The sequence below is a fragment of the Phoenix dactylifera genome, unplaced genomic scaffold (assembly GCF_009389715.1).
Source record: "Phoenix dactylifera cultivar Barhee BC4 unplaced genomic scaffold, palm_55x_up_171113_PBpolish2nd_filt_p 001442F, whole genome shotgun sequence".
Lineage (NCBI taxonomy): Eukaryota > Viridiplantae > Streptophyta > Magnoliopsida > Arecales > Arecaceae > Phoenix > Phoenix dactylifera.
Window position 1 is genome coordinate 22,421 of NW_024068761.1, and position 17,728 is coordinate 40,148.

At 39.1% G+C, this 17,728-nt stretch overlaps 1 pseudogene; it reads right to left on the reverse strand.

Moving 5' to 3' along the window:
- Positions 1–4,714: 4,714 nt before the first annotated feature.
- LOC120108624 lies at positions 4,715–4,812 on the reverse strand (annotated as a pseudogene).
- Between the last annotated feature and the right edge of the window lie 12,916 nt (positions 4,813–17,728).

Consider the following 17,728-nt stretch of genomic DNA (forward strand, 5'->3'; position numbering starts at 1 on the left):
AGCTGTATTCAAAGAAAAAAAAGAGAAAGGGAACAGGGGAGCCCCTGTTTCCGAAAAGGAAAAAGAAAAAAAATGAGAAAAGAGGGACTAATGTTTGAAATGAGTGGCTAATTTCTTAGGGAGGGAGATGGAAGAACCTTTGATGTATTGCTCTTTGAAGTAAACTCTAAACTTTTGCCTTGAATGAATTATATTTACTGATATGTTTTTGATCCATGCATAGTTATTTCGTAGATAGCTCTTTAATGGATTATGATTATTGATATATGGATTGCTTTAGTATTTGATTCGTCGTAGACGTAGAAAGCACGACGAATGCTTAGAAATTGAGTTCATATTGTTAGATGTATGCCCTAGAAGCCAATTTGGCTGACACATTGTTGATTCTAGGGACATAATTTTGTACTTGACTATTTATTATTGAATAAATAAAAGGCATCTTTTCATTCATATTATTTATGTGTCTATGAATCGTCCAAGGAATTAATAAGATGATGATACATATTCTCAAGAATTAAGAATTTGAGCCATGTATCATTGGTGATTAATTTCTAAATGCTCCTGATCAATGGATCATCACGAAGACGGTGATCGATCCGATCAGTGCACAGATCACTTTCCTTCTGGATGGACGAGACTTGAGTCCACAGTGTAGGGACACTGAAGTGATAGTGCAGGTGCTTGTTAGAGAACAAGGGTACTGAGCGTGACCAAGACAAGAAGTCACTTGGATGTCTATCCACTCGTCAGTGACTTGCTTGATGTTGCAGTAGTGTGACTGGTCCTTTGACCTGCGGTGCTTCGGCTACTCACAGTGAGGTTATTGCAGTTTGACTGCACACATACATGGTCTCTAGCCATATGGGTCCATGCAGTGTAGATTGGTTGCAGTAGGTTCACTGTAGGAGTAGGGTATGCATCTATAAGGAATCTATCGACCTTGATAGAAGAGGAGTGATCCTATGTGATTTGTTAGACTGAGTTCTAAGACCTTGGCCAGGGCAGTAATATAAAGTGGAAAAAGAGTTTTCCACTATCGAACTCAAGTCGAATAAATCTTGACATATGACAGACGATGGGGTTTGACGAGTTGTCCATGACCTCCGTCCTGAAGGGATCCACGATAGTAGGACTGTATCACATGTTAACTGCACCTAGAGGTTCATCATTCCATTCTGCTGGGTAGCCACTACATGCTGCTAGGTGTCACTGGTGGATGGTGGGACTCACAGAGATTATCTCGATGATCGATAAACCCTAATGAGTTGAGTTGGAATCGTTCCAACCCATTGAAAGGAGTTTTCAATGATATTGAGATAGAGATCACAATATATCTCACTACCAGTCAGAATAGAACCTATGGGGTCACACACACTAGAAGTATTGACCGATCCGATGGTTGAAATCGTGATTAAGAATCACAAGTAATCAATTTGATTGATAAGAAGTTGAAGAAGGAAAGAGAATTAATTAATTGGACTTGAAACAAGAGTCCTACTACAAGTAGGATACCTAGAGTCCTAATTGGATTAGGACTGGGAATCCTAGTTGGAGTAGGACTGGGATTCCTACTTGGAATAGGATTCCTCAATCCTAATGAGATTAGGAGTTTTGAATCAAAATTGGATTCCTACTTGGAGTAGGATTCCTAGAGTCCTAATCGGATTGGGATTTTGGATTCAAATTAGAGTCCTAATTGGATTAGGACTAGAATTAAACAAATCCTAATTGGATTAGGATTCCTTAAGTCCTAATTAATTATTGATCTAATGAATCAACATGACTCCTAATTGGATTAGGATTGAAGAGTTCAATTGAGTCATGGTTCATTCAAGTCCTAATTGGATTAGGACTAGCATAGATTGAACCCAAAATTGGCTAATCCTAATTAGATTAGGATTAAACCATGAGAGAGGCACCTAATCCTCTTTGGAAGAGGATTAGGCTAACCAAGTAAGAGGGGCATCAGCCCCTCTCCAATTGGTTAGGGCGACAAGAAGAGAGAAGGGGCCGGCGCTCCAAAGAAAGAAGGTTGTCAAGGGCTCCTAACTTGTAGGAGCCCTTGATGCTTATAAAAAGGGACCTAGGGCCGGCGCCCTAGGGGTGTGCTCTCTTCCCCCTCTTGCTGCCGCCACCAGCCCCTCTCCTCTCTTAGTTCAGCCGCAAGCAAGGGAAAAGGATCTCCAAGTGTTGGCGGCCTCCTCCCCTTCCCTTCCTTCATCCAACGCAAGGAACAAAAGAAGGCTGCGTGGGGTTCTTTCTTCTTCCTCATCTTCATCCTTCTTCTTCCTCCTCTCAAGCACAATCAAGCGTTGATTGAAAGAGAGGAGATCAGCCATCAAAAGAAGTCTTTGCAAGGGAGCTAGCACCCCGGGAAGACAAGAAAGATTTTATCGGTCCTCTACTTCGTGTGGATACCCGTAGAGGCCGGACGTTTGAACGGCTTCAAGCGAACCCTCTTCCAAAAACCACGAATTCAGATTTGCGGTGATCATCTACCCGCGCAAGGTGAAGATTTGATCTTCCTAATAGTTTTAAAAGTTTTAATTCTTACCTAATTACGAAAGATCTCGAAACAACGTTCATGCGATGAACGTCGAACCCGTGCATGCCGATTCCGCTGCCATCTGAAAAATTTTTGAAATATCAGCGGCGTGGGCGGGTTCCCAACACATATGTTCATGAAACATATACCATGATTAGATCTATCCTACCATTCATTTTTAATCAAGAACCATAGAGTTTATTTCTTGGGTGCAATATCGTCAAGGGGGATTCCAGATCCCTACCATCTTTATTTTATTAAACTTTGTTTATTGCTATATTGTTCTCCGATTTTAATTTCTGAAAATCAAAACATAAATTTTAATCCACAAATTTATTGAATTAATTAATCTAAAATTATATTAAATAATCTCATATACATTTCGTTCCCTGAGGATTCGACCTCGGACTCCCGAGAATTTACTACTTATGCGATTCTCCTGCACTTGGGAGAACAATTTTATTCTTGCACCAAGTTTTTGGCGCCGTTGCCGGGGAACGGCTGATTTATTAGTATAATTTTAGATTTAATTAGTACTTTAGTAGTTAGTTTTTTTCTTTCGAAAAAAAAAAAATTCTTTACTGCTATTTTTTATTCCCTGCATAGTCTGCATCAAACTCTGATATCAAAGTAATTAACCGTCTGATTGAACTCAAATTTGGTCTTCAGGTGCAAGACCTGTGTATCTTTCATCTGAACGGTCTGATTGACATTCTGAAATTTTTAAGACTATAGATTAATACGAAACCTTGCTGCTTTCTGTTTTATATTTTCTGCATTTAATTGTTTTAGAATCAGAATTTTATTGTTATCATATCTCATTAACCCTTGTTGCTAATTGAAAATTTCAGAAAAAAAACTTTAAGAAAAGATCAAGGGTGATTATTCAAAAATAAAACAAAAGAAAAAAAAACCTAAAATTTCAAATTTCAAATTTATGAATTCAAATTTCAAACTTCAACTCATAAAATTTTAAAAAAAAGTAAATAAATAATTTGCTTGATCACCTATTCAATGAAATTTAATGTCATGTCATAAAACATTAAAAAAAAAATCTCTTGATTGTTGCATATAGTATAAGGCATTAGCATAAAATATTCTAAGGGCTGAACCCATTTAAAAAGATAAGGTCGGAATTTCATCACTCGTCCTTAGCCCAAAAATCACCCCATTGCATAAATATCCTAAGCTTAACTAAAATCAACTAGATGTTGGCCCCTAAGGACATTCGAGCTCAATAGGACGAAGACCACCGAAAGTTGCACCAATTTCGCTCTGTGGCTTAGTTGATGTCTCGCAAGCTTTGTCCCTATAAGGGAGACAGTTCATCTGTTCGAGGCAAGTGGGTTTTAAGTGGGACCTTTGCGAACGCATCGTGACCCCTCCACTTATCTGGGAGCTTACCTGGTCAACTCGGTTCATTAGACCGGATTGGAGGCTTAGGTGCCCTCTTCAAACCAGTTAGGAGCTATCTAGAAATTTAAGAAAAACAATAGAAATGGAGGTGTAATATTTAGTTGCATGTTTGATTGTGAATAGATTTTTGTTTTAGGGTGTAGTTTTAGGGTATCTTTAGTTGGTACTTATATTTATATTTATTTTTTTTTAAAAAAAACATAAAAAAAAATTAAATTTTGTATGCTAGGTTGGAATAGGGACGACACCGGTCGATTAAGTCGTACAACTTTAGATCATCCCTTAGGACACATCCTTGAAATTCCTTCGCAGTATCTCACACCTTGTGAGATGGCAAATTTTCCTGATGATGTAGAAAGTCACCATGGTGATGAAGGTAGACCCCCAGTTATGACACTTCGACAATACTTACATCCCACTAGGACTAGTCAACCTTCATGCATGATTATTCCTGAAAATGTAGGACACTTTGAAATCAAACCAGGAGTAATTCAATTGCTGCCCAAGTATCATGGGATGGAATCCGAGAACCCTTATCTTCATCTTAAGGATTTTGAGAAAATTAGTATCACATTTAGAGTGCCAAATGTATCGGAAGATGTCCTTAAATTGACCTTGTTCCCTTTTTCCTTAAAGGATAAAGCCAAAACATGGCTGAACTCCTTGAGACCAAGATCGCTAGGAACATGGCATGATATGCAAAGAGAATTCTTGAAAAAATTCTTTCCCGCACAAAGGACTAACTTTTTGAAAAGGCACATTAGTAATTTCCAACAAAAAAACCATGAAACATTTTATGAATGCTGGGAGAGATTTAAAGATTTGCTTCTCTCTTGTCCTCATCATGGGTTTGAAATATGGAGAACCATTAGTTTCTTTTACGAAGGGTTGTCTCCACAGTTGAAACAATTTATAGAGACTATGTGCAATGGTCTATTTCTGGAAAAGCAACCCGATGAGGCATGGGACTATCTAGACTCTCTCGCAGAGACCGCACAATTATGGGATACAGGGGATAGAGTGAATAAACCTTTGCCTAAGCCTACTAGCATTCCACACGGGGGCCTTTACAACCTTAATACTTGATCGGTTCTTTTCAATTTCAAAAATAAACCACGCAATAGCACGTATCCTGTAGGATAGTGATTACGGGTGTCGGTCCACAGGGATTGAAGAATAAGTTATTTTTCTTTTTAAAAATAAATCAAAAAGAAGGATTTGCTAACTTGATTTAACTAAATTAAACTATGAGTACGGATTGGAATTTATCAGAGTAAATAGATCTAGGGTTTGGAATCCACCACATAGCATTGCATCAAGGATTGTGTTCTTAATTTTTGTCTTTTGGAGAGGCATGCAATTTTGGCTACAAGCTTTTAAAATAAAAGCATAAAGAGTGTTAGGAAGATCCATCTTCGGTGTAGCATGAAGTGTCTACCTAAGTATGCTAATCTAGGATGCAGCACACTTCATCTTCCTAGGCATGGATCATCTTAGACTACTTTAGCAAACATGATTAGTAACTAGCATGCTCGAAATTTAAATATCATAAAGAAATATTTCATTGAAAATAAGAATTTAAACAAGCTCCAAAATAATAAAAAAGTAAGAACTACAATTGCCCTGATACATTGCTAGGGCTTCATCCAGCCCTAGATTGGATGTTTAGCCAAGCATGGCTTCCGGACGACCTCCCATCTTCAAATGAAATTGATCAACTCCCATTATTCCCAAAATATCAAAACTATTCTCTTTCCTCCCCTTTTTCTCTCTTTTTTTATTTCTTTTTCTCTCTTTTCTTTCGGCTGGTGTCTTCTTTTCTTCACCGAAACAGGGGTCTCCCCTGTTTCTTTCTTCTCCACCGAGCTCTCCTCCCATCGAACGCCACCCTCCTCCTTTTATAGATCCCCACCAAGAAAACGGTGGATCCATGATTTCGCGTGGAGAGGAGGAAGAACGCGTGCATGATCGTTGGGACGGAATCCATGGGATCGGCTGGAGCTGACCGTGGGATGGAGGCGCTAATCCGGAAAAAGCTGGCTGTGTGGCTGAATCATGGGAGTCTGGGATCTCGGAGAAGACGGGAACGGAGCTAGAGACGGATGCCGATCCGGGAGGAGCTGCGTTACCGGCTGCTGGGAAGGAGATGAATCCGGAGATGTTGGCTGCCGCTGGAAAGGACTGATGCGGAAGAGCGGGATCTCAGCTGCGGATGAAGAGGCGGAGGAACTGGGAAGAGAGGCTGCACCGCGTGGAAGATTTTGTGGAAGATCTCTCAGGCTGGAACGGGTTGATCGGAGGAGTGGTCGCTGGCGGTTGGAGCGGCTCGTTGATTGCAGCGGAGGCGTGGTCGCTGGCGGAACATCCGGGATGAAGACAATGCCACAGTTGGATGCGGAAGACGCCCGGCTGATTTCCCTCTTGGGTTTGGCACGCCGCTGAGGGAGGATCGGGTTGTGGATCTGGCTGGCGGGCTCGACGGGAGGAGCCGTGGACGGTCGGGATGCTTACGGGGAGGAAGAAGATGAACAGTAGGATTAGTTTTGTTATATATTTTTTTTTAACACTGTTCATATGAACAGTGAATCATGGATATTCAATTATTATTATTATTATTATTTTTATTTTAAAATTATAAATTTTATATGAAGGCAGGTAAGGAATTGGTTGGGAATTGACTTTGGGTTTGAGGTGGGTCATGATGGTTGACTTGTCCTTGAGCCCATTGTCATTTAAATTTAATTCTTGCTAAGCTGCTTCAGATCGAACTCGACTAGACAAGACTAAAAACAGGACCGTGACCTAATAAAAAGGGTTCATCAAACCTTTGCCCCATACATAATTAATTATAACTTTCGATCGAATCAGGACCAAAACCTATTTAATCATAGCCTTAGCTTGATTACAACTCCATCAGGTTACTAAACCGGGTCAACACAATCTCCTCCTTATATGTTTTCATGAAAGATTACAACCAGGAGAGAGACAAGTTCAAAGCCTGTTTTAAGAAAAGAATTATTTACCTCTTACCATATTTTAAATTTGTTTCAATGTTTATTCAATTTTATGGTAGAGTATGTATTTATTAGTTTAAGAACATTGATAAGTGCTATGAAAAGATAACTAAATTATAAATTATTCAGCACTTATCACACCCCCAAACCTATGTTTTGCTAGTCCTCGAGCAAAATAAAACTAGAAAAGAAGAATTTTAACTCACTTTCGCAGGCATCGCGGTTACATTTACCATATGTAACAAGGCTTTAAACCCCTAGGTTACCCTAGTGGACGAGTTGTAGTCTCGTGAGGATTTTCAGTGAAGATACCCACAAACTTCAATAAATCATTTATCATAATTGTTATTACTAATTTCACTTTTTTTTTTTTTAAATCAATTGATCTATGAGGTGAAAATCAAATTCCAAATGCATACTAGCTAAGAATTTCGAAAACTCTCTTCTTCTTCTTCTTCTTTTAAATCAAATTTAAGATACATAAATGATAAGAATTTCAAAGCACACATGGTTTTATTTACTAAGTCAGCCCAAATCCTAGGTCAAGATGCAATTCAAGTTGAAGTCATTAAGTTTCCGTTAGGGAGTTGTAAGATTTATTTATACTGGAGTGCTCGGTGAAATCTGGACCGTACCCAAGCTAAGAGTTCGGATCTCCAAAATATTGCTAATACCAGTAGTTTCCAAGGATTGGTCGAAGGAACCTACTCACTGATTCAAAATCATCTTATCTACAGGATTTCGAAAGTTGTGGATGTTTACTTTAGTACCTCACGGGCTTTATCTGTAATATTCCAGTTTACTCGAATTTTTACAACGACGGCTTTCACACTATTGTCTTTTCGGTCAATACAGCATTTTTTTTCCTTTTTTTTTCTTTTTTTTTCAGAAAGATATATAAATTGTGCACTTTTACTCTTGTGGTGATTTCTCCGTATAACGAGCAATCAGTCGACAACTCTCACACCAGTTGGCATAAGGTGTCGGGCATCAAGACTCCCCTACGGACTTATGCTCGGAGTCCTCATCACAAGCCCACTTGACTTTTGACAATAGGTAGCCCTTTTCGATGTTCCTGACTAAATCCATTTTTATTGATTTTTTTTTTTAATTGGATTAGATAAGTATGATTCATCAGGGTCCAAGGTTGCTACTATACTATCAACATAATGTCGAGCCTAGACCTTAGAAGGGTCGGCCAGTGTGTAGTGAAATTCCAAAGTATTAATTAGCTTACAACTCCCTAAGAGAGACTTAATAAAAAGAACTTAAATTTGTATTACTTCCCACTAGTCATTGGGCTTTTAGATTTTATATACCTTGTGTGTTTATCATTCTCGCATAAATGTATATAAATTAGGTTTTTTTTATTATGAAAACAAACACATTTTTTTTTAAAAAAAATATTTTTAATTTTTTTTTAAAAGATGATTTTTTTTATTTTTTTTTTAACTTTTTTTTTGATGAAATCAAGATGAATACCCCCAAACCTAAACCTAACATTGTCCTCAATGTTAAGAAATAATCTAAGAGAATTGGGTTGCCTCCCAACAAGCGCTAAGTTTATTGTCTTCAGCCAGACACAGTGGGTCCTTAATTATTTTGATAAACAGGGTTCGTTAAATTAAGGGATTCGATCAATTGCCCGTCGGCAACACAGTCTACATAAGGTTTTAACCTTTGACCATTGACTTTTAAAACATGTCCAACATTGAGGTGTTGGATCTCTACTACACCATAAGGAAAAACCTTTTTCACTACGAATGGTCCATCCCACCTAGAGCGAAGTTTACCCGGGAAGAGTCGCAACTTTGAATTGAACAGCCAAACCTTTTGACCAGGTTCGAAGGACTTACGGTTAATATTTTTATCATGAAAAGCCTTAGTCCTTGCTTTATAAATTTTAGCATTTTCATAAGTCTCATTGCGCAATTCTTCAAGTTCACTTAGTTGGAGTTTTCGGTGAGGACCAGCTACTGCCATGTCTAAGTTAAATTTTTTAATAGCCCAGAAAGCTCTATGTTCAAGTTCTACCGGTAAGTGACAAGCTTTACCAAAAACTAATCGGTAGGGGGACATGCCAATAGGAGTTTTGTAGGCAGTACGATAGGCCCAGAGCGCATCATTTATCCTTTGAGACCAATCTTTCCTATCGGGACGTACCGTTTTCTCTAAGATGTGTTTTAACTCTCTATTGGACACCTCGACTTGTCCACTCGTTTGGGGATGGTATGGGGTAGCAACTTTGTGGGTGATGTTATATTTGCGAACCAAAGCCTCAAAAGATCGGTTGCAAAAATGAGATCCCCCATCACTGATAATGGCTCGGGGTGTACCAAAACGACAAAAGATGTTTTCATGTAAAAATTTAATCACAATCTTGTGGTCATTAGTTTTAGTGGCGACAGCTTCTACCCATTTTGAAACATAATCAACCCCTACCAGAATATATTCGAAACCAAAGGATGGTGGGAAAGGGCCCATGAAGTCAATACCCCAGACATCAAAGATTTCTACAATTAAAATAGGATTGAGAGGCATCATATCTCTACGAGAGATGGTACCCATCCGTTGGCACCGTTCACAAGTTTGGCAAAAGTTATGGGCATCTTTGAAAAGTGTGGGCCAATAAAATCCACTTTGTAAAACTTTTGCTGCAGTTTTTCTACCCCCAAAATGTCCCCCACAAGCTTGTGAATGGCAGAATGAAAGAATACTTTGAAATTCACATTCAGGAACACATCGACGGATGACTTGATCGGGACAATACTTGAATAAATCAGGATCATCCCAATAATAGAACTTTACTTGTGAAAAGAATCGGTTCTTATCTTGAGTTGACCAATCATCAGGAATTCGTCCTATGGCAAGGTAATTCACTATGTTTGCAAACCATGGCGTTTTTATTCTTTATACCTCAAATAATTGTTCATCTGGAAAAGAATCGTGTAAGGGTGAGGTATTTTTACAAGAGGGCTCAAGAAGAATCCTAGATAAGTGGTCCGCTACGACATTTGCAGTTCCTTTCTTGTCACGAATTTCTAGGTCAAATTCTTGTAGTAAAAGAATCCATCGAATCAGACGGGATTTGGTATCCTTCTTTGCAAGAAGGTGTCGAAGGGCAGCATGATCAGTGAATACGGTAACCTTGGATCCTAATAGGTAAGATCGAAACTTGTCTAGCGCGAATACTACAGCTAGCAATTCTTTCTCAGTGGTGGTGTAGTTCAATTGTGCATCTGAGAGTGCTTTACTAGCATAGTAGATGACATGAGGTACCTTATCTAGCCGTTGCCCTAAGACTGCCCCAATAGCATAGTCGGATGCATCACACATTAGTTCAAATGGAAGGGTCCAATTAGGAGGCCGTATGATAGGTGTAGTGGTCAATTTCGAGCGAAGATTTTCAAATGCCTCCTTGCATGTTTTATCAAAGACAAAGGGAGTGTCCTTGGCAAGAAGATTGCACAAGGGTTTGGATATCTTACTGAAATCCTGAATAAAGCGACGGTAGAAACCAGCATGGCCAAGGAATGATCGGATTTGTTTCACAGTTTTTGGTGGAGGAAGATTAGAAATAAGATCGACTTTGGCTTTATCTACTTCAATGCCCCTCTTGGACACGACGTGTCCTAAAACTATGCCTTCTTGAACCATAAAATGGCTCTTTTCCCAACTTAGTACTAGGTTGGTCTCCTTACATCTTTTCAAAACTAAGGTCAAATTGTCTAGACAATCATCAAAAGATAGGCCAAAAACTGAGAAATCATCAATGAACACTTCTAGAAAGTTTTCCACCATATCTGAAAAGATGGCCATCATGCATCGTTGAAAAGTTGCGGGTGCATTACATAGTCCAAAAGGCATCCTCCTATATGCAAATGTCCCAAATGGGCAAGTAAAGGTGGTTTTCTCTTGATCGTCCGGGTAGACAGGTACTTGATTATATCCAGAATAACCATCTAAGAAGCAGTAGAAACCTTGACCAGCCAACCGTTCCAAAATTTGATCTATGAAAGGTAGAGGGAAATGGTCTTTCCTAGTCATCGAATTAAGTTTTCTGTAGTCAATACACACGCGCCAATCCGTGGTTGTGCGTGTTTGTATCAATTCTCCTTCCGTATTTTCAACCACAGTGATACCTGATTTCTTAGGTACCACTTGTGTCGGACTCACCCACTTACTATCAGAAATTGGATAAATGATTCCGGCATCTAATAACTTCACCACTTCTTTCTTGACTACCTCCTTCATGTTAGGATTGAGTCTTCTTTGCATTTCTCGGGTGGGCTTTGCATCATCTTCGAGATGAATTCGATGCATGCAAACAGAGGGGTCAACCCCTTTCAAATCGGCTACAGACCATCCTATGGCATGTTTATTCTCTTCTAGCACTCTCAAAAGTTTACCCTCCTGTTCAGTAGATACGTTGGCTGTGATGATTACAGGGAGGCTATCTTCTGGTCCTAGAAAGGCATACTTAAGATTTGTTGGAAGTGGCTTTAACTCAAGTTTAGGTGGTGAATCAATGGAAGGACAAAGTGGCGCGCTAGCAATGGGAGGAAGAGGTTCAGGTCGGCTCTTCCAAGGAAGGGAACTCACAGGAGATTGATTGTCAAGTAAGATGTTAACTTCTTCTATGGCCTTGTCTATATCAAAGTTGTCAATGTCAAAATGGGCCAGACATGCCCTTAAGGGGTCATCGGCTAAGATATAGGGAAGGGCTTCCTCTACAAGATCATCCATTTCGTCAATTAGGCAACACTCGTCTTCCCTCACATGTTGGTCAGCGGCATGAAACACATTCAATTTAATTTTCATGTTCCCAAATGATATATCCATTGCCTCAGTTCTACAGTTGATGCATGCATTGGCTGTCGCTAAAAAGGGACGACCAAGAATCACAGGGATTTATTTTTTTAGGTTGGGCACATGTTCCATGTCAAGGACGATAAAATCTACTGGAAAATAGAATTTGTCTACCTTGACAAGAACATCTTCAATCATCCCCCGTGGTATCTTCACAGATCGATCAGCCAATTGTAAGGACACCGAGGTAGGTTTTAATTCACCTAACCCAAATTTCTCATAGACTGAATAGGGTAGAAGATTCACACTTGCCCCTAGATCTAAGAGTGCTCGATCAATGGAGTTATCTCCTATGACACAGGAAATAGTGGGAGCGTCAGGATCTTTGAATTTTGGAGGGGTGTTGTGTTGGAGAATCGAACTTACCTGTTCAGTAAGTAGGACCTTTTTAGGCACATGTGTCCTAGATTTCCGCTTTTGGGTGCAAAGGTCTTTGAGAAATTTGGCATAGGAGGGAACTTGTTTGATGGCATCAAGGAGTGGGAGGTTGATTTTAACTTGTTTGAAGACCTCCATCATCTCTTCTAGTGAAGTTCCCTTTTTGCCAAATGGAGAGGGTGCATTAAGTGCTTCAGGGAATGGAGCCTTTGGAATGTGGGTTGTAGCAGATGGTGAACTAGTTGAAGAAGGTTTTGGATTTTCATGTGATATGGTCTGTTCCTCTTCTTCACCTTCCTTATTGTTACCCTCTCCAACCTTATTATCTATTATACGTCCACTCCTTAGGGTAGTCAAAGCATTGGCTTGCTCATGATTTAGTCGAGTTTCTTGAGCCACGTATTGTCCCCTAGGATTACTCATTGGTTGACTTGGAAGCTTACCTTCCTCTCGCTTGTTTAATGCATTAGCTAGTTGACCCATTTGGGATTCTAGCTTAGCAATTGATTGCGTGTGAGAGTGCAATAGTTGTGTGTTTGCCTCCAAACCTTGAAGGGCAGTCAACACCTTCTCCTCAAAGGCTGTATTTCTTTGGGTTGGAGGAGGAGGGTGCTGAAATTGAGTTGAGGGACGGTAGGGATGAAAATTCTGAGGGTTTTGAAAATTTTGGGAGAAGGGTTGGGAGGTATTAGAAGCTTGCTGCCTCCAAAAAAAATTTGGATGATTCCGCCATCCCGGATTATATATATTGGAAAATGGATCATTACCCGGTCTGGGCTGTGTCTGGGCAGCATTGATGTGTTCTTGCACGAGTTCGGGATATTGGGGTGCTGAGGGGCACTCATGAATAGGATGCGATGGGCTAGAACAGATAGCACACACTTGTGCTTGGAAAGAGCTAACGACATGTCCTCCTATCATTAGTTGGTCAATCTTATGGGACAATGCATCTACTGTTCGTCCGATTCCTGTCTACCTAAAAATATGCTAGACAGATCGTTGTTAGAACCGACAAACAAAGTTTAAATTTAATTCACTCTTACCTGTTCTACCCGAAGAATAATGGTTGTAAGAGGTCGATCCACAGGGAGGCGATTGGAGTTGCATAAAAATTAGAACGTTCACTCGGATTCAAAGTCGATTTTTGAATAACAAAAGAAAAAACATTACTTTGAGGATGTTAAATAATTTTCTAATTGAAACTAACTAAAAGAAAGGTACTCAGATTCAAAAAATATTTATTTAATTAATCAAAGAAGAGTTTTGGCATAAATTAAAATGGATCAAAAACAAGAAGATTGAAGCGAACACAAATTGCATGAAGAAAGATTTAATTATATTGCATAACAGAAATTAAAATTGCAGAATGAATATAACTTTCTACCCAAATAAACTCTCAAAAATTAAAACTCAAAACAAAACCTAAAATAAAGCTAAAAAATAAGAACAACATGCTCTCAAACTCAACATATAACTTCTCAATTAAAACTTTCAATTAAAGTACAACTAAAAAAATACATTGTTCTCATGAACTCAAACTAAAGAAAAACATTGCTCTCCTAAATTAAAAAAAACTAAACTCAAACAAAGCTAATAAAATATTCCTTTCTTTTCAACCCGAAACAGAGCATGGCTCTGTTTCTTTTTCTTTCTCTCTTCTCTCCCCTGTTACTTCTTGAACCAGCTGGCCACCACCCCGCCGAGAGCTCCCCTCCTTCCTAGCTCCCACCCTCCTTTTATAGATCAACCATCCCCTTTATGGCCAATGATGGAGAGGATCGTCTGGGATGCTTCATCTGGAATGGCAGAATAGATCACGGGCTGCTAGGATTCCGGGGCGTGATGCGGGAGGGAAAATCGCGGAAGGACGTGAATCCGTGGGAGAATGGCTGGATCACGAGCTGATTGCGGACGGAATTGATGAATGCGGACGGGATTGCTGGGAATTTCGAATCAGAAGAGAGCTGCTTGCAGTCGGACGGAAGGAGCTGGATCACGGGCGGAAGCTTCGTGGACGCCGGATTGGAAGCAGGAGGAAGGCGTGGAAGGAAACGGCTGGATCACGAGCTTGCATCACGGCTGGGACGTTGGGATTTCGAATCCGGAAGAATTTGGCTAGGATTTCGATGCTGGGATCATTGCGGAAGAAGAAGAGCCTGACGCGTGATTATTTGGGAGGAGCTGGAAACATTGATCCGGAAAAGAGGAAGCTGCGGGATCACTGGAAAGCATCACGGGATGCTAGGAGCTGACCCAGAATTCCTTCTTTGGACCACGGAAGCGTGGGATGCATCACGGGATGGACGTGGGAGGCTGAAGAGCGCTACCGGCTACTTGGATGCGGGAATGGAATGAGCTGTAGACGCTGCTGGGAGGAAGAAGAGCAGTGAAGTAAAAAAAAATCCCGTAACACTGTTCATATGAACAGTGTTTTTACGTAACGCTATTCATGTGAACAGTGTTTTCACGGAACACTGTTCATATGAACAGTATCATCTCGGAATACTGTTCATATGAACAGTGATTTCAGCATGAATAGTAATTTCAGGAATGAATATTATTTTTAGCTATTCTTCATGGGATTGGAGATTAAAAAGTTCTTTTTCTTTGTGATGAAGTGAGAGTGGGAATCTCTATTTCGGAAGAGTGCGGATGCTAATCCGGAAAGGAGGGAACGCGAGGATCACTGGGTGATCGCACGCGGGTTCGGATGTTTGGGTGCAAATGTGCTTGATCAGATCATGACAGGATTGGGCCCGCGCGGTTTGGGGCTATGATGCATCCCTCTAAACCCTACCAAATGCGCATTTAAACTTTAATTTATACTAACCTGTGTCAAACCCAAATATAATATTATTTAAGTGAATTTATTATTATCGGTTAGCAAAAACACTAATTTTGGTGACATGTAGGTCGCACTTTTGTGCTCTCATCACACCCCCCAACTAGCTTATTGCTAGTCTCTAGCAATTAACAAGCAAACGATAAAATGAGGGCACAAAAAGATGTAGTCTAACTTATGATTTTTTTCTCTTTTTTTTTTTAAATTGAAGCTAAATACACAAACTAAGATATGTACCCATTTTCGTAGGGAGTCACGATTGCACTTAGCACGTGCAACAAGCCTTTAAACCCCTAGGTTATCCTAGTGGACGAGTATTGTCTCGTGAGGGTTTGCAGTGAAGTTACCCACAAACTTCATTAGTCAGGGATTTCCAATTTTTAACTCGAAATTTGAACAAGTATTACTGTATGAAACTAGAATTGCAAGGACAATAGAGACTTGTTGCTATCATATTTAAACAGACTCTAACTCAAGTTTCATTACACCCCATCTATCTGCTAACAAGTCAAGAATGTAGTGAGGTGCAAGATAGTATCATATAAATGAGTGGCTTTCACTTACTTCCAACATGATCACTCCAATTTTCAAGACTTTCTAGAGTTAAATGGTAATGAACACCCCATATTTATTTATTTATTTATATCAGACTGAATGCTAAGAAGAATGACTTGTGCAATATCTAGCCTTATTAAGCTTTCTAGCTGACCCATGTAGCGAGTGTTAGGCCAATGACTCCCGATCCAGATGGCTCAGGGCACTAGGTGTAGAGACACCCTAACAGGCTTAATAACTCAAGTTAACTAGGCTTCAAGGCCAAATTAGTCACTCAGAGTTTAATCTCAATCATCCTCACCTTTTTACGCGAACACTCGCTGCTTGCCAGGCAAGAGGCCCGGTTACTCAGTGAGAAGACTTAAAATAAACTCATTATTTTTATTTTATTTTATCTTTTTTTTCTTTTTTTTTGATTAGGGTGTTCATCACACATATAACTTTAAATTATCCCGAAGATTAAAAGTATTCATATTAGTTGCAAGTATACATACCCCACTATTCATATGCTTACGTGTTGGTGCTAAATCATCTTGTAACATGTTAGCAAAAGATAGGTGGGACGAAAATTCAAGCTAGAACTGCTATCATATTCCTTAACTCAAAGCTATTGTCAAAGCAATTCCTGGTTTGTACAGCCAAAAAGATTAGAGTTTGAGTTAAAAATTTGAACTCCCTTTTTTTTTAATTTTAATTTTAATTTTGAATTTTTTTTTCAAAAATATTCTCACCCCCATACCTAAATCTAACATTGTCCTCAATGTTAAAGAAAATTTAAGGCAGTAATAGGACAGAGGAGAAGTTACCTGATATGGATGGGTAAAGTGACAATTGGGGCCAAAAACCCCCAAACCTACATATTAGTAATTTATTAATTTTTTTTTATATTTATATATATATATATATATTTATATAATATTTACATGTTGGGTTGCCTCCCTTTAAAACCCATGGAATTTGGGTAGCATATTTATTGTCGCAGCCCAAATTTCAAATTGGGCTGCATTATTTATTGGCAACACTGTAGGTGGACTAGCGGATGCAGGAGCGAATAACTCATTTAGGGTTTTAATATGATCACCCATTGTAGAGATTGGTGGTTGATCAATAATTCGTCGGATGTGATGATACTTTTTTCCAACCTCTGGGTTAAATGGTGTTAACTTACCCCTTAATGATTTTCTACCATGCATATATTATTCACAACTTAATTAGACTCGACTCCTAAACGAAATCCTAAAAGAAAAGAAGGGCTAGACACAGCTGACCACAACCAATACCACACAACAATCTGATCCTATTAGTCTTAGAACTAAGTGAGGTTTAGTAGCTTCTTAAATCTAGTTGCACAGAGACTTATCAGGTTAAAAAAGTTCCTGAAATTCTCTCCAGATTAGACAGCTCCTAATCTCCCTTTCAGATTAAGCTTGAGCTTACCAGTTGAGTGATCCAGTAACCAGTGACCAGAAAAGTCCCGGGGTGTGTGGTGGTGCCAGAAGGGATACACCGATACCACAATACCCGTAACAGTTCTCGCTGTTGTAAAACTTTTCTAGACATCACCAATTACTAAATCCTCACTGGAGTGGCTTTCAGCCGCTTCTTTCCAAGAGCCTAATTGAGCTCGAAAACCCTAAGGCCAACGTTTAATTTGATTTTAATTTAATTTGGCTTAGGATAAGTATGCAAGGTGGTGATTTTTGGGCTAAGGACAGGTAATGACTTCCCGACCTTATCTTTTTAATGGGTTTTGCCCTTAAATTATTTTATGCAAATGCTTAATACTAAATGCAGCAAATAATCAACGTTTTTTCAAAGTTTATGCAATGTCATTTGGTTGTATTGATTAAATGAGCAAGCAATTTTTTTTACTTTTACTTTTTTTTATTATTATTATTTTTATTTTTTTAATTTTTTTTAGCAATAACTTGAATGTAAACTAAACACAATCCTTATGCGTCAGTCAATCTCCGAATGCCCGTTGAATAAGCTCTGAAGATTACTCCGTGAGGAGTCCCAATAGAGGTATGATAACCTCGAAAAATTGCGCCTTATCAATTACTAGCAAAAATAATATAGATTCTTTTTAAATTTTTTCTTTTTTTAATT